The sequence below is a fragment of the Anomaloglossus baeobatrachus genome, chromosome 1 (assembly GCF_048569485.1).
Source record: "Anomaloglossus baeobatrachus isolate aAnoBae1 chromosome 1, aAnoBae1.hap1, whole genome shotgun sequence".
Taxonomy (NCBI): domain Eukaryota; kingdom Metazoa; phylum Chordata; class Amphibia; order Anura; family Aromobatidae; genus Anomaloglossus; species Anomaloglossus baeobatrachus.
The window spans coordinates 806221885-806245562 of NC_134353.1; the positions used below are offsets into that span (position 1 = coordinate 806221885).

The following is a 23678-nucleotide window of genomic DNA, read 5'->3' on the forward strand; positions in this document are numbered from 1 at the left end:
AACTGGGGTGTAGGGTGTGGTGGTGTTATGACCTGTGACCCCTGGCTTGCCCAGGGTGTCACAAATGTGTGCGGGGGGCGTGGCCGAGTGTGCATAGTGTGCGGGGGGTAAGGCTAAGCTGGCATAGTGTGCGGGGGGCGTGGCCGAGCGGGCAAAGTGTGCGAGGGCGGGGCCCGGGTAACTATGCAAAGCGGTTTCCATAGTTACCCGATGTGTACCATGGTTACTAGCGTACGCCGGCTCCGGCCGGAAGCCGGGTTAAGCTAGTAACCATGGTACACATCAGGTAACTATTCAAAGCAACAGTGCTGGTTCATTTTTTGTTTGTTGGTCTCCTGCTGTGCAGCACGCATCAGCGTGTTTTACAGCGGGAGACCAACGATCTGAATAGGCAGGGAGCCGGCATACGCTGGTAACCATGGTACACAATCGGGTAATTAAGCAAAGTGGTTTCCATGGTTACCCGATGTGTTCCATGGTTACCAGCGTGCTCCGGCACGATCCCGCCAACGCAAGGGTATGTCTCGGCTTGGTTGCCGGTGTGGGCTCCCGGGGGTGCAGCAGTCACCTGTGAGTTGGGGCTCCGTGCAGGTTTGGGGCATGCGTGTGGAGGGCGAGCCTAGGCCGAGCGTCCAATGTGTGAGGGGGTGGGGCCGAGCGGCCATTCCATGCAGGGGTCGGAGCCAAGCCGAGCCGAGCGGCCAATGTGACGGTTGTCACTGTAATGATGTCATTTTGGAGCATGACAGACCGACATAGACAGACAGACAGAATAAGGCAAATATATGCATATATATATATATATATATATATATATATATATATATATATATATATAAATATATATATGCCCCTTCAGCGCATATGTCTAAATCCTGTTTTGGACACAAGGTCCAAAAGTGCCACTGAACATATGTTAAAACACTGTAGGAAAGCAACGTCAGAGGCGCACAGTTTATTAAAATGTTTTTTCCTATGAACAAAGTTCATTTTAGAGTTCTTTTTGATCATTAGTTCTTGGATAATAACTTCCACAATTGGATGTATTTGAAAAAAATGTTCCTGTGCTGAGATAATCTTATCTATACTACTCACAAAACGTTAGGGATATTTTTTCTTTCAGGTAAAATTTATGTAAAACGTTCACGCTACAGTAATATTTTAACTTGAAAGTAAGGCATTTAAAAAGCATGGAATGGTTATTTTCCTATCTCTAATAATTTATTAGAACAAAAGCCAACAACAGTGGTGGGTATACCACTAAAAATGTCTCAATAACTTGTCATGTAATCTTGAGCATCAATTACAGCTGACAATGACGTCTCATACTGCTCATAGAGTGGAGTTATTGTCTGCTGTGGAATGGCATCCCACTCTTTTTGAAGGGTGGCCCTCAGATCATATTGGTTCTGGGGTACTATCAATTCAGCTGATCCCGTAGGTTTTCTATGAGATTTAGGTCTGGAGAAAGTGCAGGCCACTCCATTTAAGGTACCCCAGTCGCAAACAGTCATTTCCTGATGATGCAACTTTGATGAGCTAGAGATCCGTCATCCATGAAGGTGATATTAGGCCTGTGTTGTCTATACAGAGGCACAATGACTGGATTATGTTATTCAAGTAGTGCCACTGTGCCATTCACCACCACCAAAAGCTCGTCTGATGACAACAGAGGTTGATGTATAGTGCTCCTTGGCATCTCCAACATCATTCCCAGCCATCATTCCTGCTCAGCATGAGTCAACTTTCATCAGTTAACAGAACTGAGTCCCACTGGTCCCTTGTGCAGCAAGATGATGATGTCGGTGCCTGTTAGCTTTGTCAGGTACCCTTGCAGGTTGTCTAGTACAAAGAGCACAGTGATGTAAATGGTTTTGAATGGTATGATGTGTCATTTGAGTGCCTCTCACTTCCTTTAAATGTTCTTGGAATTGTGTGGCATTCATCATTCGTCTCTGACTGGCATTGTTCACAATGAAGTGGTCATCAGTGTGGGATGTGGCCACAGGATGTACACTAATATGCATTTCTGTGACACTTCCAGTCTCTTTGTATCTCTGTTGTAATCTCCTTATGACACTCTGTGACACTCTATGCTCAGTGGCCGCTTCTATCAGAGAACATTTTGTTTGAAATCTCACAATCGCGAGGTACTGTTGATCATTTTTTAGGTGTCGTCTTGGTGTCATGATGTCAAACATCTTGATGTCCCCGCCAGAAATGTACTGCTATTAGATACTGGAGTATGTTGTTGTGGAAAATTACGCCAATAAAGAGGTGTACTTTTCATGAATTAAATGAGTGTTCTTAGATGCACCTCCGTCTGCCCCTGCTCTGCCTATTTTGTCAAAATTGTGAGTGACTTTTCAATGTGTTTTACACCAGATTTTTTTTTGGAAATACCGTAATGAGGCCCATAGGTTGTTACCAAAAGGCATGAATAGTTCATGATATGTATATAAATCAGCTTTCTTAAGCATCTAAAATATAATGCATTGTAAATGAAAAATCTTAAACTTATTTCATCACTTTTATAGTCATCTTACAGTATATTCTCTAACTCTGAACTCACATAGTTTAACAGTGCGGTAAGAAGAAAGATTTCTGAAATCCTGTTTCTCATATTGGGAAGGTTACAAGGGTAATTTAGCAATATTTCAGAAGATAGTCTGTTCTGTATCTTTTTCCAGGAAAGCATCTGACAAAGCAAGCAGTGCCAGTCTTTATTACATACTGGAATAGACTGGCATCAGGGGATTTCAGGGATCAGTATAGCTAAAATCTAAAATATCAGTCCAAAGGTAAAATGTGATGTTATATATTAACTAAATAGTGACACATAAGTATTTATCATCTCATTGTCCAGAAGAATTTGGAACCGCTGCTGTTGGCAAGTCACTACTCTTAAACCATACTTAATTGAATATACATTCATTAGCTCAAACTATGATACCGGAGTTAGAACCCATAGGGGATGCTTACATGCTTTTATTTTACTCAGTGCTGTTTTTATCTTAGCTCCTCTATTACATAGCTGTGATTAGTGACCACTGTTTAGTTCTAGTACCCACAAGGATTCTAAAGGCCCCTTTACACACTGAGACTTTCTAGCGATCCCACCAGCGATCCCAACCTGGCCGGGATCGCTACAAAGTCTCTGGTGAGCTGTCAAACAGGCAAACCTGGCCAACGACGCAACAGCGATCCGGACCTGCAGAACGACCTAGCTAGTCTTTGGGGACGTTGTCAGGCCTAAAACACACATTTGTGAAAACTGTGAAAACCACCGTGAAAACTGTCGGCAGACAGAGTAGCGCGATGAGAATGAACTCGGGTGAACTTCACCCGATTTCATTGTCATGCCGCGGCTCTGTCTGTGTGCCGTGTACTGATTAGCGGTCACCTGTGAAGGATTCACCGGTGACCGCTAATCCCCCGAGTGACTGAAGTGTCCCCCCCTCTCTCATACTCACCGATCCCCGATCACCGGCGCTGCACGGCGTTCACACTGCTCCGGCGGCTTTTTCTAATTTGAAAAAGCCTGCCGCTCATTAAACAATCTCGTATTCCCTGCTTTCCCCGCCCACCGGCGCCTATGATTGGTTGCAGTGAGACACGCCCCCATGCTGAGTGACAGGTGTCTAACTGCACCCAATCACAGCAGCCGGTGGGCGTGTCACTATGGAGTATAGAAATAAATTAAAAAAAACGGCGTGCGGTTCCCCCCAAATTTAATACCAGCCAGATAAAGCCATACGGCTGAAGGCTGGTATTCTCAGGATGGGGAGCTCCACGTTATGGGGAGCCCCCCAGCCTAACAATATCAGTCAGCAGCCGCCCAGAATGGCCGCATACATTAGATGCGACTGTTCTGGGACAGTACCCGGCTCTTCCCGATTTGCCCTGGTGCATTGGCAAATCGGGGCAATAAGGAGTTATTGGCAGCCCATAGCTGCCAATAAGTCCTAGATTAATCATGTCAGGCGTCTATGAGACACCTTCCATGATTAATCTGTAAATTACAGTAAATAAACACACACAACTGAAAAATCCTTTATTAGAAATAAAAAACACAAACACATTCCCTGGTTCACCACTTTAATCAGCCCCAAAAAGCCCTCCATGTCCGGCGGAATCCAGGATGGTCCAGCGTCGCTTCCAGCTCTGCTGCATGAAGGTGACCAGAACAGCAGAAGAAACCGCCGCTCCTGTCACCTCCACGCAGCAAATGAAGAGAGCCGCGTGATTGGCTGAGCTGTCACTGAGGTTACTTGGATCCAACGGTGGATGCAGCGGTGGCCGCGGGTAACCTCAGTGACAGCTCAGCTGATCGCGCTACTCACCGCCGCGCCGGTCAGTTCCACGCAGCAACTGAGGGTAGTATCGCGATCAGCTGAGCTGTCACTGAGGTTACCCGTGGCCACGCTGCATCCACCGCTGGATCCAGGTAACCTCAGTGACAGCTCAGCCGATCACGCGGCTCTCTTCATTTGCTGCGTGGAGGTGACAGGAGCGGCGGTTTCTTCTGCTGCTCCGGTCACCTTCATGCAGCAGAGCTGGAAGCGACGCTGGACCATCCTGGATTCCGCCGGACATGGAGGGCTTTTTGGGGCTGATTAAAGTGGTGAACCAGGGAATGTGTTTGTGTTTTTTATTTCTAATAAAGGATTTTTCAGGTGTGTGTGTTTATTTACTGTAATTTACAGATTAATCATGGAAGCTATCTCGGGGAGACGCCTGACATGATTAATCTAGGACTTATTGGCAGCTATGGGCTGCCAATAACTCCTTATTACCCCGATTTGCCAACGCACCAGGGCAAATCGGGAAGAGCCGGGTACTGTCCCAGAACAGTCGCATCTTATGTATGCGGCCATTCTGGGCGGCTGCTGACTGATATTGTTAGGCTGGGGGGCTCCCCATAACGTGGAGCTGCCTATCCTGAGAATACCAGCCTTCAGCCGTATGGCTTTATCTGGCTGGTATTAAATTTGGGGGGGAACCTCACGCTGTTTTTTTAAATTATTTATTTATTTCAATACTCCATAGTGACACGCCCACCGGCTGCTGTGATTGGGTGCAGTGAGACACCTGTCACTCAGCGTGGGGGCGTGTCTCACTGCAACCAATCATAGGCGCCGGTGGGCGGGGAAAGCAGGGAATACGAGATTGTTTAATGAGTGGCCGGCTTTTTCAAATTAGAAAAAGCCGCCGGAGGAGTGTGAATGCCGTGCAGCGCCGGTGATCGGGGATCGGTGAGTATGAGAGAGGGGGGGACACTTCAGTCACTCGGGCGATTGGAGGTCACCGGTGAATCCTTCACAGGTGACCGCTAATCAGTACACGGCACACAAACAGAGCCGCGGCATGACGATGAAGTCGGGTGAAGTTTATCCGAGTTCATTCTCATCCCGCTACTCTGTCTTCCGACATGTAGTAACGACATTTTGCATCACACACGGACATTTCTCGGAAGATCAAATAACACGCACGTGTGCCTTTTAAACATAAAAAAACATGTGCACGTTTGGTCGTATCACCGGTATGTACGAAAACTGACCAAACACGCACGTTTTAAACGGATGTGTGTTGCAGGCCTAAAGCAGCTTTTTGAAAGGGAAATCGCTAACGAAGTCGCTGTAAAGTCCCCTTTACACACTAAGACTTTGCTGCACAGCGGGAAACAAAGGACCAAAGAATGGTCCTGAACGATTTGTAGCGATCAGCAACTTCACAGCAGGGGCCAGGTCGCCGATGTGTTTCACACACTGCAATGTCGCTGGGGAGGTCGCTATAACGTCACAAAACCGGTGACGTTACAGCGATGTCGTTTGCGATGTTGCAGTGTGTAAAGCCACCTTAAGGTAGTCTGAGATACAACAGATTACAAAATATGCCCAGATGTCTAGATTACTAAATATTCAATAAGCAAAAGATAATCATGTAATTGGATCAAAAATAGTGAGCCTTATTAAGAAGGCGGCAGAATACAGATTGGCTTTTCTTTTATGCCTAAGTAGATATTCCAATAAATGCATTGTTGTACTATCTATAAGGAATGTCACTGGACCCAGCTTAACTCACAAAAATGAAAAAACAAAACAGTATATTATAGTTCCTAATAAAAAAACAAGCCACAACAATGTAGGAGCGCAAACTTTCTAGACAATATACGTAGAGAGTGAATAGAGATGAGCGAACCTTTGGAGGTTCAGCTCACCAGATACATTCGAATCTTAAAGTTCGGTTTTGACCCCAACTTGATCCAAAACTCAATGGAAGTCACTCATTGGCAGTTCTTTGTCTCTGCCCACATGCTGCCAGCCATAAGCAGAACACTTCCGGGGGAGGGTAGGCGGGGTTTTTCAAATTTTTTTTAGTTTTGATCATATCTGATCATGCTGATTTTACCCCAGTGTGAGCCTTTCAAACACTGCAAGCGGCTCTCACAGGGCTGAGCTTCAATCACACCCAAGTACGGCACTGCTCGCTTGAGTGGTTTACACTTGTAACTCACTCGAACTTCGACCTCGAAGTTTGGGGGGTTTTTTAAGTCGGTTTTCGAACTCGAACTCAGAATATTGAACCTCAGGTTCGCTTATCTATAGCAATGGAGCAGCTAGCTGGGTGGGGTAGAGGGAAGAGTGTCAGGGAGGCTAGTCCTGATTAGCACACCCCAACAGGTTTGCGATGTTGGGGTGTCAGTACATGGGTAGCACTACTGAACGACAGGGGAGTGTCTGTTTCAGTCTGTGTTTCATAGACACACAGCGCAGGCCAAACAGCTACTGGTAGTTCTGGATTTCATTAATAGGGGAACAGAGAGGGCAATCTGTCACAAAAGTTGGTATCATTGACTGGTTGTCGTTTTCCTGGCGCATGAGTTTTCAACATCACAAATCATGATGATGGGTTACTGGGAGTGTTAATGGTGAACATGATCACCAATGACAAAGTTAGTGTTAGAGGTATGTAGAAGATCCTTAACCCCTTCACCCACTGGCGATTTTCTGCTGTTTCTGTTTTGGTTTTTCCTCCCCTTACAGGAGCCATTACTTTTTTAATTTTCCATCCACACAGCCATATGAGGGCTTGTTTTTTGTGGTATAAGTTGTACTTTTAAATGAGACCATTAATTTTATGATGTGATGCACTGAAAAGTGAAAATAACATTGTCAAGTGTGTTGAAATTGCGAAAAAAAATGCAATTTCACAAATTGTATTTATTTACCACATGATATATATATATATATATATATATATATATATATATATATATATAATTTATTTATAGAGCACCATTGATTCCATCGTGCTGTACATGAGAAGGGGGTTACATAAAGACACATACACAGGTTACAATAGACAGACTAGTACAGAGGGAAGAGGGCCCTGCCCTTGCAGGCTTACATTCTAAAGGATTTTGGGGAGGAGACAGTAGGTGGGATGGCAGCTCCGCAAGGTGGTGGGGCGGCAGCTCCACACGGTGGTGGGGCGGCGGGGTCATTGAAGGTTATAGGCATTTCTGAACAGGTGAGTTTTTAGGTTCCGTTTGAAGTTTGCAAGTGTAGTAGATAGTCTGACGTGTTGAGGCAGCGAGTTCCAGGAGACTGGGGATGCTCGGGAGAAGTCTTGGAGGCAGTTGCATGAGGAGCAAATGAGAGAGGAGGAGAGAATATATATATATCTATATATATATATATATATAATATATGTATGTGTGTGTGGTAAAATGACCAGGAAATATGATTCTCCAGGTTAGTATGATTAATTAAATACCAAACATGTATAGTGTGTTTTGTTTTTTAAGCGGTGAAAACAAATTAAATTCCTTGTGTTGCCATTTACTGAGATCCTTAACACTTGAAATTTTCAGGATATGGGGGTGTATGAGGACTAGTTATTAGCACCATGTGGTGGCATTTCGGGGTATATACAATGTTTTGATGTCCCCCTATTGCACTTTGTTGTAAAGTTTCAGCGGCCAAAAAAACTAATTCTTTAATTTATGGTTTTTTTTTCGTTGCGCAGTTTACCGATTAAATTAATTTATTTTATAGTTTAACTTTTACAAATGCAGTGATACCAAATACGTGTATTTTTTATATAATTTATTTTCCCTTTTTTTTTTTCTTTTATTTTTACTGTATTAAATGGTTTTCTTGGGGAACTTGAAGCTCCTGATCACCTGTGCTATGTATACCAGTGCATCAGCACTGCTACCGTATAGTGAAAACCTAAGTTCTCCTATGAACGTCAGCTTTCACAGTAGTACTGTAATGACAGGCACGGGAGTCTTCAGGGATTTTGACAGCGGCATTTAACATAACAGGCGTGAGCGAAGCTCCGCTCCATGTGTGGCTGTTAAAGGCAGTTGATAGCTGATTAAATCAACCATTAACTGCTGCGAGAGATGCAGACCCATTGTGTGAGCCTGCATCAACGGCTGGGATTCTGCATATGACATTGGAGTAAGGCTAAGTTCACACAGGGCATCTTTTGATGCATCTTTGGTGCGTTTTTGACATCACAAAGATGCACCAAAATGCATGCATTTCCTTCCTCCAGCAAAGTCTGAGATTTCTATTTTGCTGTCCACACTGGCCATCTTTAGTTGGCTGCATTTTTGAAGATGCACCCAAGATGCAGCATGTCAATTTTTTCTGAGTTTTTGCAGCGTTTTGGAGCCCTTCCAGTCAATAGATTTGACTTAAAAACGCATTGGGCAAAACGCGGTAAAAACGCAGTGCGTTTTTGTTGCGGTCATTTTTGGTGCATTTTTGTGCACCCAAGATGCACTCAAGATGCACTGGCAAAAATATGCCACGTGTGAACATAACCTAAAAAATTATTTCAGACATTTAGACTGTAAACTAATTACCTCAAAGCTACTATTTTCTGAAATGTTACCTGTGCCATGCCACTCCGGAATTAGCGTAGGTATAAGAGTTTTGGAATTCTGGAAAACTGGGTCGACTTATCTTTTGGCCACAGGCTCTACAGTAGGGATGGGCTGCGCCTCAGTGGGGAGGGTGCAGCTGTTCTGAGGGAAATGGAAAGCAGATTGAAGCAGTTTAATCTTGGGACTAAGGTGAGTATAATTACTGTACAGAAGAGGAGGGTAGAGTAGAACCTAAGTAATGTGGGTGTGGAATAGGGGTTTGAACAGTTATTAGAGACTGGAATAGAGATACAGAACACTACATAACATGCATGTATACTAGTGCCAGAAACCCCATGAAGAAATTGAAATTAATAATGTTGAAAAACAATCCTCCTATAGGGAAGATCACAGAGACATGGCAGGATGAATGGTATGATTGGGCTGTTAAATTGCAGCGCTATAGTCTGTTAATCACTGACCGTACAAGGAAAGGGGAGGAGTGGTTTTCTTGTATGTATATTTTTTCTTCAACCCATTCTTCGTAATAATATATAGTATTGTGCAAATGTTTTAAGCAGTTGTGGAAAAATTCTGCAAAACAAGAATGCCTTCAACAGTAGAAGCGCTAAGTTTATTTTTATCAATTACCAAAATGCAAAGTGTATGAACAAAATAGAAAACTACCATATTTTTTGGATTATAAGATGCACTTTTCCTCCCAAACATTTGGGAGAAAAATGGGGGTGCGTCTCTTAAGCCGAATGTAGTTTACCGGGGGATGATGGAAAGGGGTCACATGAGGCAGGGGCCATGCTGTGGACTGTGCGCTGTTCTGTAGACAGTGCTGATTCTGCAGATGATTCTGATGCTGATGTCAGGTTGTGCTCACTGTGGGGGGTGAGACAGCGGCCATCCTGAAATTGTTGGTGGTGTGGGCTACAAATAATGGCGCCCAGAGTCGGCGCATGCGCAGATTGAATTCTTCACTCAAGATCTCATCTGTGCATGCGCCCTCTCCGGTCCACTGATCTCCCACAAGTGGACTTAAGAAAAATGGTGACCGGAAGTACCCTATATTTTTTTTTTCTACCTTTTTTTTTTTACTCTAAATTTGGTGTGCGTATTATAATCCAATGCATGTGATAAAATGAAAACTATGATAAATCAATTCAGTATTTTGTGTAATCACCTTTTGTCTTGAAAACAGCGTCCAATTCTTCTAGGTACACTTCCACACAGTTTTTGAAGCAACTCAGCAGACAGGTTGTTCCAAACATTTGTAGAAGTAATCATGGATCTTCTGTGCTGTGCATTAGACTTGTTGAAATCCTTCTGTGTCTTCATGTAATCCCAGACAGTGTCGAAGATGATGAGATTAGGTTTCTGTGGAGGCCATATCATCACTAGAGATGAGCAAACCTTTGGAGGTTTCGTTCACTGGCAGGAAAGAAGCCTAGCTCCACAGGCTCGAGCTTGATCCGAACCCTGGATCAAGTCACTGATTGGCAGTTTGAGTCTCCGCCCACATATAGCCAGCCATAAGCAGATCACCTTTTTTTTATTTTTTTTTGTTGCACACTACATGTGATCACGCTGTTGTTACTATAAAACCCTCTCTAAAACTTAACATTTAATCTTATATATTCTAAAAGGTACATTACCACATTGTGTGATTAAGGTGAATTTGTGCACAGAAGAGAGAGGGAAAATATATCCCTACAATGTCCACTCCCTCCTGTGCTCTACCTAGCCGTGGAGGTTGGCACCCTAAAGATATGTAGTGGCTCCCCCACTTCCCGACGACTGTCCCTGCTATGACCCTATGAGCCCCTAGCCAAAAGATAAAATGCAGTGCATATATATAAAGTGCAGTGCAAAACCGTAAAGTGATACTGTGCCAAAATGGAGCTCACAATCAACCTCAAAAGATAAGAGGCCGCAATCCTTTCTCAATGAGAATCTCAATTATAGCAGGGACATAAAAACTTAGCTTAATGTTGCCTCATTGCCTCAACGCGTTTCCCCATTTCATGGTTCATCAGTAGGCTGATATCCAAATGTTGTGGTACGATAAACCTGTGGCAGCAAGTGTGCTGCCAGATTCACATGATGCTAAGGGGGCCACCAGGTGATTAATTTACCTTATAAACCCTCAGGTGTCCTCCAATTCCAGGTTCCAGCCAATAAGCATTATAAATTACCTTATTTGCTGTCACAATCTGACCCTTTGCTGCTCCTCCACATCTCCTACGATACGATGGTGCCCGCGTTCACTTACGCGTTCCACAGTGGAACGCACGCGCGTCCCGCCCCCATACCCGTGGGGCCGCGTCAACGCGCACGCTCCAAGAGGCGGGTCCCAGAACGCAAACAGGCACAGCATCACCGACTCCTCCCCTAGATTAGGTGGATCCTCCAGCGGTGCCCGCGTTCACTTCCGCGTTCCACGGTGGAACGCAGGTGCGTCCCGCCCCATACACGTGGGGCCGCGTCAATGCGCGTGCTCCAAGGGGTGGATCCCAGAACGCAACAGGCACAGCGTCACCGACTCCTCCCCCAGACTAGATGGGTCCAAGGGCGCATGTCAGACCGGCCAGACAGTACAATAACCTAATTACTTTCGCGTTCCGCAGTGGAACGCATGACCATGACGCTTCTGTATTGTAGATACCAGTGCATTGATTATTTCACCGGTCTTAACACATGTAACCCGCACACATATCGATACATAGCAATGTAAGCAGGAGGTACCATAATTACTCGTCTTATAGGTGTATTTACTAGATTAAAGAAGTATAATATTCCAGCCGGATCCCCAGACAGGGGGAGGGGGGTGGAGAAATTAAAGCTAGGTGGACTAATTGTGGTGTGATTATATTATAGATGTATCACATTACAATGATACTTCCTTATTATACTCTGGATCTTTGAGGACACCTGATTTGATACATAGATGAATACTTAATGCTATCCTAAAAACTGGACAGCTAATGCCAGACTTTCTATCTTAGGACCACTTCCAGTGTCACCCTGTTATTACAAGAAACACGTGTAGGATAACTGTTCATTAATTCCCTTGGGTGTTAGGGACACCAGTCTAAAAGTCCATTCGCTCTCTTTCTGTAATATACACCTATCAATATCACCCCCTCTAGGATTAGGCTTGACAATTATTACACCCTGTAACTAGTGAATTTACGCTGTTGTTACCCCCAGTGTGAGCTTCACTGCAAGCAGCTCGCACGGGCTGAGCACCAAGAGTACCTGAGCACAGCTCTGCCACACAACTTTTGTTCACATTTAACATCCAAACCCCGAACCTTGATTTTTAAATACGATGTTCAGTTTAAAAACCAAACCTCAGGTTTTCTCATCTCTAATTATCACTTCCAGGACTCTTTGTTCTTTACTCTAAAAATGGTTCTTAATCCCTAACGACCCATGACATACTGGGTACGTCATGGATCGTGTGAGGTTAATCCCTGCCCCCTGCCGTGGCGGCGGCGATCCGCGCACATATCAGCTGTTTACAACAGCTGACATGTGTGCCTGCTAGTCGCGGGTGGATGCAATTACCATTAACCCCTTACATCTCGCTGTCAAAATCTGGCAGAGTAATGTATATGCGTGCCGCCATGACAGTGACTTACCCTGCCCCCATCGGAAATCACGTGACATGATCACGTGACTTTCAGTGGTTGCCATGGTAGCACAGGGTAATGTGATGACGCCTGTAGCTAACATGAGTCACTTCCTCTCAATGCCGGAATACAGCCGGCATTGAAAGTAAAGCACCAAATCTGCAGTTCTCAGCTCTGTAGCTGTGATCTGCAGATAGGGCAGAGCGATTGGATTGCTGATCACTATAGCCCCCTAGGGGGACTAGTAAAATAAAAAAAATTAAAAAAAAGTTTTAAAAAATTTAAAAAAAAATAATAAAACCTAAAAGTTCAAATCACCCCCCTTTCACTCCATTGAAAATTAAAGGGTTAAAAAAAATATACACATATTTGGTATCGCCGTGTTCAGAAATGCCCGATCTATCAAAATATAAAATCAATTAATCTGATCAGTAAACGGCGTAGCGGCAAAAAAATTCCAAACACCAAAATTGTTTTTTGGTCGCCGCAAAAAATTTGCGCAAAGTGCAATAACAGGCGATCAAAACGTAGCATCTGCGCAAAAATTGTACCGTTAAAAACGTCAGCTCGAGATGCAAAAAATAAGCCATCACTAAGCCTCAGATCCGGAAAAATGAGAACGCTATTTGTTTTGGAAAATGGCGCAAAATATGCGCCACTTTTTTTGGACAAGCTTGTGACTTTTTTTAACCCCTTAAATACAAGTAAACCTATTCATGTTTGGTGTCAACAAACTCGCACTGACCTCAGGCATCACAATGGCACCTCAATTTTACCATATAGTGAACACGGTGAATAAAATATCCCAAAAACTATTCTGCGATCACACTTTTTTTGCAATTGTTCCGCACTTAGAATTTTTTTGCTGTTTTCCAGTATACTATATGGTAAACTTATGGTTTCATTTAAAAGTACAACTCGTCCCGCAAAAAACAAGCCCTCATATGGCACGATTGACAGAAAAATAAAAAAGTTACGGCTCTCGGAAGAAAGAGGGGAAAAAAAAAAAAAGGAAAAACACAAAATGCCCGGGTGCTGAAGGGGTTAATCACATTATAGGCTACTTTACACACAACGATATCGCGAACGATATATCGTCAGGGTCATGGTGTTTGTGACGCACATCTTGCGCCTTTAGCGATATTGTTGTGTGTGACTAAAAGGAGCAACAATTGCAAAAACGTCAAAAATCGTTGATCGTTGACACGTCGCTCCTTTTCATAATATCATTGGTGGTGCATGCCGCTGGTTGTTCGTCGTTCCTGCGGCATCACACATTGCTATGTGTGACACCGCAGGAACGACGAACATCTCCTTACCTGCGTCCACGGGCAATGAGGAAGGAAGGAGGTGGGCGGCATGTTCCGGCAACTCATCTCCGCCCCTCCTCTGCTATTGGGCGGCCGCTTAGTGACACCGCTGTGATGCCAAACAAACCGACCCCTTAAAGGAGGGTTGTTCGGTGTCTCCAGCGACGTCGCTAAGCAGGTATGTGGGTGTGACGCTGCCATAGCGATATTGTTCGCTACGGCCGCGATCATCCCCATGACGAAACAGCGACGTGGGCGAGTGCTATTGCGCACGACATCGCTAGTGATGTTGCAGTGTGTAAAGCACCCTTATCTGTTTGTTTAATGTCATTGCGCTTTTGCCAAGCAGATTTTGAGCCAATTACACACCTGTCTGATTATAAGTGTATGGGGTGCTTCACACACAGCGAGCTCGCTGCCGAGATCGCTGCTGAGTCACGCTTTTTGTGACGCAGCAGTGACCTCATTAGCGATCTCGCTGTGTGTGACACTGAGCAGCGATCTGGCCCCTGCTGCGAGATCGCTGCTCGTTACACACAGCCCTGGTTCGTTTTCTTCAAAGCCGCTCTCCTGCTGTGACACACAGATCGCTGTGTGTGACAGCAAGAGAGCGACAAATGAAGCGAGCAGGGAGCAGGAGCCGGCGTCTGACAGCTGAGGTAAGCTGTATCCAAGATAAACATCGGGTAACCAAGGTGGTTACCCGATATTTACCTTAGTTACCAGCATCTGCAGCTCTCACGCTGCCTGTGCTGCCGGCTCCGGCTCTCTGCACATGTAGCTGCTGTACACATTGGGTTAATTAACCCGATGTGTACAGCAGCTAGGAGAGCAAGGAGCCAGCGCTAAGCAGTGTGCGCGGCTCCCTGCTCTCTGCACATGTAGCTGCATTACACATCGGGTTAATTAACCCGATGTGTACTGTAGCTATGGTAGGAGAGCAAGGAGCCAGCGCTCAGTGTGCGCGGCTCCCTGCTCCCTGCACACACAGCTGTGCGCTGGTAACTAATGTAAACATCGGGTAACCATACCCGATGTTTACCTTAGTTACCAGTCTCCGCAGCTTCCAGACGGCAGCTCCGTGCAAGCGCAGCGTCGCTTGCACGTCGCTGCTGGCTGGGGGCTGTTCACTGGTCGCTGGTGAGATCTGCCTGTTTGACAGCTCACCAGCGACCATGTAGCGATGCAGCAGCGATCCTGACCAGGTCAGATCGCTGGTCGGATCGCTGCTGCATCGCTAAGTGTGAAGGTACCCTTAGTCTGCATTTTTCAGTATTGTGGACACAATTAATCCCAACTAAATCCTGACCAAATACCCATTAATTTGCTGAAATGCAGCCCCAAACCTACATGGAACATGCACCATGCATTTCTATTGCTTGCACTCACTCATTACCGCTATTCAACCCTTTTCTGAACTAACTGACTTTAGTTACAGCCATATATTTAAAATTTCAACCCAATCTAGAGCACCTGCCTATTTAAGCCTTTTTCACATCTATTTCTGTTTTAGTTAGTAACTTATTTTTTTTTTTGTTTAACCTGTATATGGAAATTATTGTCACTATCACCAGCTTTAGTAGTGTTGGTTACTCCAACCCCTGACTTTAATCCTACTAAATCTCTGAATAATTTTTACTTTGATGTGCTTTTAAAAACAAAAGTTTCTCACTCTAAAAATGGATTTGATTTTCCGTTTTGTTCATTCACTCTGCACTTTTATTGATAAAAGTAAACTAGTAGCGCTTCTATTTTTGAAAGCATTCTTACTTTAGAGCATTTTTTTTCTACCTCTGCCTGAAACATTTGCACAGAGCTGTACTTCAAAAGGCTGGTTGGGGACTATATGCCTAACTCATCCAAGGTGGGTCTATATCCAGCTTCCCCTCACCCCGTACTTTTTGACTAACAGGTTTCTCTCTATGTTCACACAAAGGGAGTGAACTGGCAGACAACTGGAGCCAGGCAATGATAAGTTCCCAGAGGTCAACCTTGGATTAGTGTCACGCATTGAGTAGGATAAGTTTGTGTACACAGCATGACAGTTGCGTTCAGACCTATGATTGTCTGGCTCACCACAATCAAAAGGGGGACACTATAACAATGCAGGGCCCTGGTGCTATTTAGGGGGAAGATGGGACACCGCCTGCACTTACCTGCAGCTGTACTCTGCACTCCTAGCCAGCCCTATACAGATTACTTACCTGTCACCGAGCAGGATACCTGAAACCCTTTAAAAGCCTACAGTCACCCTGGCTAGTTAGCTGGCATGTGAATATTGCTAGTCCCACTGCTGTACTAATACGTCACAAGGTAAAGATAAACGCACAGGGGGATAAGGATACCTCACAAACTCCACACCTGCAACCAGACTTCAAGGCAGCAGACGTGTGGGCTGAGGTCAGAAACCCAGCAGCTCCTTTCACCAAGGTGGCCAGAGTAGAATTCTATCAGCAGCAATGGATGCTGGGAATGGCCACTATTTAAAGGTGAGGGGCATGGTAACTATGCAGCTTCACCTGACTTGGACTGCTGGAAAGGTACTGGCAACAAAAATGACATTAGCCTGTCATACACCAAAGAAAATAAACACATTTAATATTAAGAGTCTCCCAACAGAATGAGACTCTGGCCCTCAACCTGTCACAGGTCTCTATATGTTGAGAGACCACTGTGACAATTAATCATCTGTGACACATTGTACCCGATACATTACGACTGGAGTTTCATACACCAGTTTTGAGAAGGTGCATGTAGGAGTAAAATAATCTGATGTTGGTAAGAGTGGCATGCCACTTAATGAATTGGGCACATTTTATCACTGGCAAGTGACTCCATCTGTATCGTAAGAAATGTTAATGCATTCGTGGAGCGACTGAAGTTAATTTCGGGCTTCAGTTAGATCACTAAAGTAGCTCAAGTGTTAAAAAAAAAATGGTTGTGCTGGTTTGCCACCTCCTATCTTGACCATGCGCTTCCCATGTTAGCGGATATGGCCAAAAATGGCCTGAAATTAACAAAAGTTGCAATATTTTTGTGCAACTCCGAGATCCACAGAAATGTAGTGATTTTTTTCAAAGTGTAGCCAGTCACTAACCCTACACGCACATGAGCAAATGTCATCAGAGGAGGTCAACAATGACCGGTGTGGAGCATTGAAGGGGTGAGATTTACCAGGTGAGTGATTAGTTATTTTATTATATTCTCTGCTTTGAGAATATTCATTAAAACTCCTGGTCAACTCATGTTTAAGTTGGCAGCATGTAATATTTTTAAAAAATGCTTATGTTCAATGTTAAATACTGAAGTGTCAATTAGATGTACAACTTGAGTAGAAAAATATGCTATGACTCAGTAATACACTGTGCAAAGCAAAATATCCATAATAGAACATCCAGAGTCAACACATACAGATGACCTTATACCTCTGTAGGACTATTAAACTCTTTTTCCGTGTACAATGTGAGCATTCTACATTCCTAAACAGTTGTGGATAATAATTGAAAGGTTATCTCGGTTCTTGCTCTTAAAATGACCAAAAACATTAGAAGAGCTGTAAAATATAGTCAGATTATATGTTATAAGGCAAATCTATAAACTTCATTAAACAGTGCTAAAACTAAATTTGCTAAATTAACCTTCCCATGCTTACATTTGCGGCTATTATACAATTTGCTTCTACCTATATTTATGTATGATAAAAGATCCACAGGCATTTTATACCATCATACTTGAATACCGTATTTTCTGGTTTGTAAGACACACTTTTTTTCACCCAAGACTGGGGGAAAAATGGGGGTGCGTCTTACAAACTGCATACGGCTTACCTGGGCGGCAGTGGTAGCGCCGAGTCGGCGATGCTGCGGGCCTGTGGGGTGTTACGGCAGCAGTCGCCATTGATCTGCTGGCAAGCTCGAAGAAGGGAGTGTTGCTGCTCAAGAGGGTGAGTGTGCGGCAGTGGAGGGTCAACAATGCTGCAGGCTTGTAGGGTGTCACCAATTAAAGGCATTTAACGCCTATATTTTTTTAAGATTTGAAGAAACAACAGATTTATTCTTTTTTTATCCACTTTTTTCTTTTCATAGTGTATGTGCACACGGCATTTTTTTCCCCACGGAATCCAGCCCGAACTCTGCATGAAAACATGTCGGATATATGCATGAAATGAACATGCTGCACAATAATGTCAAAATGACACTACTGTGTACATGCTCTATCTTATGTAACTTGTTTTAACTTTTTAAGCGTTCTAAACCTGATCCAGTTAAAAGAAGTGGCATGTTCATTCTTCAGGCGGCACTTGGAAGCTGCGCTCTCTGTAAATTTAATAAAAAGCGAAAGCCACAAGAACAACAGTAAAGCGGCCTCAGAAAAATGACTGTTGCCGTGTTTTTAAACGTCCTAACCTGTAAAATTTGGTGGCTACATTGTTGTTAAAATGATGTATGTGCACATACCTCAACTTTATTTCTTTTATTTTTTTTTTAATGATTATAGGAGCAGTCATCTTCTATTAGCTACCAATATAGAGATGTTCTATATGGAATTCACATAGTTAAAAAGAACTTTAGTCAGAAAACTAGAGCAACTCTATCAGTTTGATGGGAGAATGTTTGGGCATGCTCTGTGACTTGCTCAAGGGACACTTTTTTTTTAGATGAGGGGGCAGTATGGTGAATTGTCCTAATTTCTGGTGTCATTGGAGGATCTTGGGTTAAATGCTTCCAACCTATAATAATAGCTATTATTGTAATTCCGTGTCACGGTCGTCTCTCTTTAACCCTGGTGTTCTGTTCAGTTTTACTATACACTTAGGATCGTTATTTTTTTAAAAAGTAAACAAAAAAAAATCTATAGTAAGAACCTCTCAAATTAGGAAAAGTCAAATAACCACAAGTGTCAGAACCACATAATGAATATTTAAATCAAAATCCAATTTCAGTTCTGTCATTTTTGATTGAACAGAACAGCAGAGTTAACAGGCTCCGGCCCAGAGTCTCTTATTACCATCGGAGACTCTACACATTAAACATCTTTTTTTTTTCTTTTGGCATGCACAGGGTTAATGTCAGTTTTCTTGCTAGCAGCAAGCTCATTACCTTGGCTCAGGGGTATCCGGTGATAACCACTCCCGACCTGGATAAATACCCTCTGTTCCCAACAGAGGGCGCCGGTTATTCAGAATTTATTCTGGAGCTTGGTCTGGGGCGTGAAGGAGGTGTTTTCTTCTGCTGTTTATTGTGGAAGTAACCCTGTTGTTTATTAACTTTTTCCTTTTCTTATTTACTTTTGTGGTCCCCTGGTGTTTGTTTTGGGTGTGAGTGAGTTGGGTTGGCACCCATCTGTCTTCTTAGTGGGGTTTTTATTACTACTGTCCTGGTCCATACCCTGGATGGGGAGTGTGGAGGGAGTTATATCAGGGCTTGGACAAGAGTGAGGTTGATGCTGGGGGCCCAGATCTCACTACTTTCAAGTGGACCTCTTGGTTGAGGGAAAGCTCAGGATACATTTATTCTGAGGGCCGGTGATGTGCTCCCCATCCTGTCTCTCCCTTGTGTCCAGCGTGACATCCTGCCTGTTATGATATGACTGCGAAAAAGTTACCTCTACAGAATGGAAAATGACAGTCTTTTGTGAGGTTTCAATGACCATTGTGAAAACAACAAAATTTAAAATCAATAAATTATTAAAAATAGTAAATACATCATCAAAATATTGTTTGTGTAAGCCATAGCTAGACAATGCAGGATACATGTAATATTATGTTCTACCCGTTAGGAATAGCGGGTGACTATGTAATTAGAGATGAGAGAATTGATTAACAGGACTTCCTGTTCATCATCCAAGCCAATAATCTGTGACCACTGGATGGGGAGGCCTGCGAATCTCCTTACCTTCCAGCCTTCTTGCTTCATTTCACAATGATGATATTGCGGTAGCCCAGCTAATTAAAAGAAGAGCTGGGAATGCCGAAATTTAACAAGATTCATAGGCCTCCCATTCAACGATCACAGAATAGTCACCTGACCAATGGACATTAGTCCTGTGAATCAATTTCTCCATTTCTACATGTAGTATGTGGTTATTATGCTTTTGCTAATATGAGTTGCTTCATTTATAATGGTTATCTGCTGTGAATTTAAAAATAAATTAATTAATAATAATGAAAATAGTGCTATTGGGTGCCTCAGGATCAGAAATTGTCCATAGAGCTCAACCTCACTTTAAATACATTGACTCCAAACATTGATCGAGGAAGGGTCACCCCACCAAAATATAAGGGAACAGCTAGCTTATCATGTTTATTGTCTAATTGTAATTACAGTATTGACTGTATTTCATTATCTGGCGACACGAAACTTAACATTTACAACTTTGATTCTTATGTCCAGATTATCCGCACTGCCTGATTATCTATGGTAATGCAAAATCTGAATTTCTTATACTAATATTTACTGTCCTATAGATTTCTGTTAAATAATGTTTCTGTTCTATAGTAAGACAACCTCTATTGCATTTATTATATGTCGGACTTAAATCCTGGAAGGTAATGGCTTTGAGGTGGAAAAGGTTAGAAAAAATGTTAACGCGGAGGAGGCGCATGGATGATGATGATGTACATTTTCAGCTTTATGTTCAGTATTCACTTGCATCTCATATTCAGATAATAAGCTCATGGCTTTCTTAGCTGCATATTTGCTTGTGTTTTTCTCCTTGTTTGATGGCATTATTTTCCGTTTGTAAGGATATCAAAGGTAGCAGTTTTTTCTATGTCCACTAAAACTGCAAGCTTTAGAGGCAGATCTGGCAAGAAGAAAATACGCTGAGATTGTAGCAATGGAAATACCAGTCTTACCTTGCCCGTCTGACTTACCATAAATCCTTACATCTTATTTATAACTCCTCTTTTCTTGTGTTCCTTTCTTAGTATTTTTTTCCTCCATTATAATTTAATATTTTTTAGAATGCCCTAAGATGTCATTAAACTTCATGTTCTGTGTAACAATGCCATTGAACTTTATAAAATTTAGTGCCTGCCAATGTTTGTTTTTATTGAAGCGTGAATATTTATAGGTAAAGACCCGTTTTATAGTCTAGGGGGGATTTATTTTGTGCTAGTTTATTTTTGTTTTTCACTTGAAACTGCAGTCATGACATTCTATAGATCTTCATTTTGCATTTAGGGTTTTTTTTTTGTTGTTTTCTTTCTTTTAGTAATTATAGCATAATAGTACCAGAATGTGTGTTTTCACAGCTTTTGTCAATGTAAAATCATTTGGTTTTATTACTTGTTATCTAACTGAAGCATTGGTGATGGGTAATATCAAATTAAAAATCGTAAATAGTTTCTAACTAGCTGAAACAAGTAGCTTTTAAGAATCATATGTACCAGTAGCTACAGCCTGCAATGGCCTTCAGCTTCCCATTGATTTCAGTGCTGTGCACATTAAAATTCCATCCCTTACTAGTAAACATCAAGAATAATACAATTGCGCTCACTATCTATCTACTTGTCTGGCCCATGACCTATTCTCTTCTATTAGATGTTGAACATTACATTTTATGTCTAATCTTGGCTTTAATTCATTTTCTACACAGAAATTGAGCCTCTAAACATATTTCGAAGGAAGCTTTTTTTGGGGAGCTGGGTCTTGCAAACAATTCAGGGTTTTATGGTTGTATGCCAATAAAAAAGCTCATGTGGTCATGTTCTGTGTTGGGTATGTTCACACAGGGGGTGTTTAGGTTGATGAAAATCTGACTTCTATTTGCAGCATAATCCATTGAAAAAATCTAAAACCAACCATCCTTTTTGTGCAGTACTGCTGTGGGTCCCCATGAGGATAAGTCCTGTTGAATGGCTACAATTAGCCATTCAATAGGATTTATGGAAACCATGTCTTGAAACTGTTTTAAAATCAGTGTCAGAAAAATCTATCTCTGTATGAACGTGTATGTGTATTTGCCGTTTTCCCAATTTTATGGAGGTGCGTAAAAAAATCCCTCTGAGTATCACTTTGCACAATCTTTTTTTTTTTTGTTTTTTTTTTTTTTTTTGTTTTTGGTAGAGGGATTGAATAGACAATAATTTGATCCTAGACATTTGATGTTAAAAAGTGGAGAAACAATCAGCAAGAATGTACCTTTCCTACAGTGCCACAATTCACACCAAGATTTTTAGATTATCCATGTGGTCTAAGAATAAACATTTCTCTTTGGTGATAGTGACATGCTTAACATACCAGTGTAAGGAGACTTATAGTCTATGCAATTTTCATTTGGGAAATTAACTATGCAAATTACCACTTCAGAAGGAAGTCGACTTGAGCTATGGCTCTACCTATTGGTGTCATGCTTGACTGTCAGGTCTTTGGTGTCCAGCTGTAGAAGGTTGCAGCATTTGGCTACACAAACTGCTCTCTGACATTCTCCTCTTCTCTGCTTGGGGTTAATTCCTTTCCTTTAGGACTCTGCAGATTTCCTCATCTTTCAGCTGTTAATCAGCACTTCCTTCGTGTCCATGAAAACACTCATGCTCCTTTGGTCTTTGCTGGTGATAGAGTTAAAAACCTATACAGGCATTGGATTCAAGCAGCTGGCTTGTACCTATCTGAAGAAACATTGCTGTTTGTTGCTGTAACTCTCCCTCAATCATCCTGGAGATAATTTATGTGCTTTCCCCTGTGTGCGCTCCCTGTGTCTTCATTAGAGCTTAGTGGGGTTGACTAAGCATTCATCCCATCCGATCCCTACCTAGAGCCCAGTAGTAGGGTCAGTCAGGGTCAGGTATCTTGCTTAGCGAATAGGTGCGGAACCTATCTAGGGTGCTCAAGTTAGCCAGGCACAAGCTGAACATTTGGTCAAGAGTCACCATCTTCCCCTTCCTTGGACACAGGGTTCCCCTTCCCTTATTTGTTTCCGTATGCATGGTACTTCTCTCTGCCTAGAGTATCAATTGGATGTGGCAATCCTAAGTCAGTATTGACCGTTTAATGAGCTTTACCACAAGATTTATGGTAAGAAGCCAAGCCATAAACTCTTTTTGCAAACACATGTTTCCGAATTTTGACCCTCCTCAGTGCAAGGCTGGAAAGGAGACCTTTAGGCCCTGTGCGCACTTGCCTTTTTTTGCCGCGGATTTTGCTGCATTTTTCGCTGCAGAAAATGTTCATAACATCTGCAGTGATTCCCCAGCAAATCCTATGGGAAAAAAAATGCTGTGCGCACTATGCGGAATTTTGACAGCTGCATGTTTTGTTGCGGGATTCCCGCAGCAAAAACAATTGCATGTCACTTCTTTTCCACAGGTCCCTGCGGTTTTGAGGGCTGGCAGATCAATCACCTGCTCACTTTGGGTCGGCGGAGGATTGATCCCCGGTATCTGGCCAGATGCTGCTACCCATATAAAGTTTATGGGGAACAGAATCTGGCCCAAAGGGGTAGGAGCAAGCGCTTCATACTCACTGATCACCAGTCAGCTGTCACACTGCTCCCACGGCGGCTCTTTCATCTTCCAGAGCCGGCTCATTATTCAATCTCGTATTCACTCCTTCCCTGCTCATGGGCGCGCCTATGATTGGTTGCAGTCAGACACACCCCCACACTGCGTGACAGCTGTCTCAGTGCAACCAATCACAGTCGCCAGTGGCCGGGTCTATAGCGTACAGTAAAATAAGTAAATAAATAATTATAAAAACCCGGCGTGCGGTTCCTTCTCAATTTTGCTAACCAACCAGGATAAAGCCTCACAGCTGGGGGCTGGTATTCTCAGGATGGGGAGCCCCACGTTATGGGGAGCCCTCCAGCCTAAAAATATCAGCCAGCATCTGCCCGGAATTGCCG

At 43.1% G+C, this 23678-nt stretch overlaps 1 protein-coding gene across 1 annotated transcript in view; it reads left to right on the forward strand.

Annotated features, from left to right (window-relative positions):
• FBXL17 (F-box and leucine rich repeat protein 17) overlaps positions 1 to 23678 on the forward strand; it is a 976700-nt gene that overhangs the window by 754692 nt on the left and 198330 nt on the right. The gene's annotated exons all lie outside the window — the stretch shown is intronic.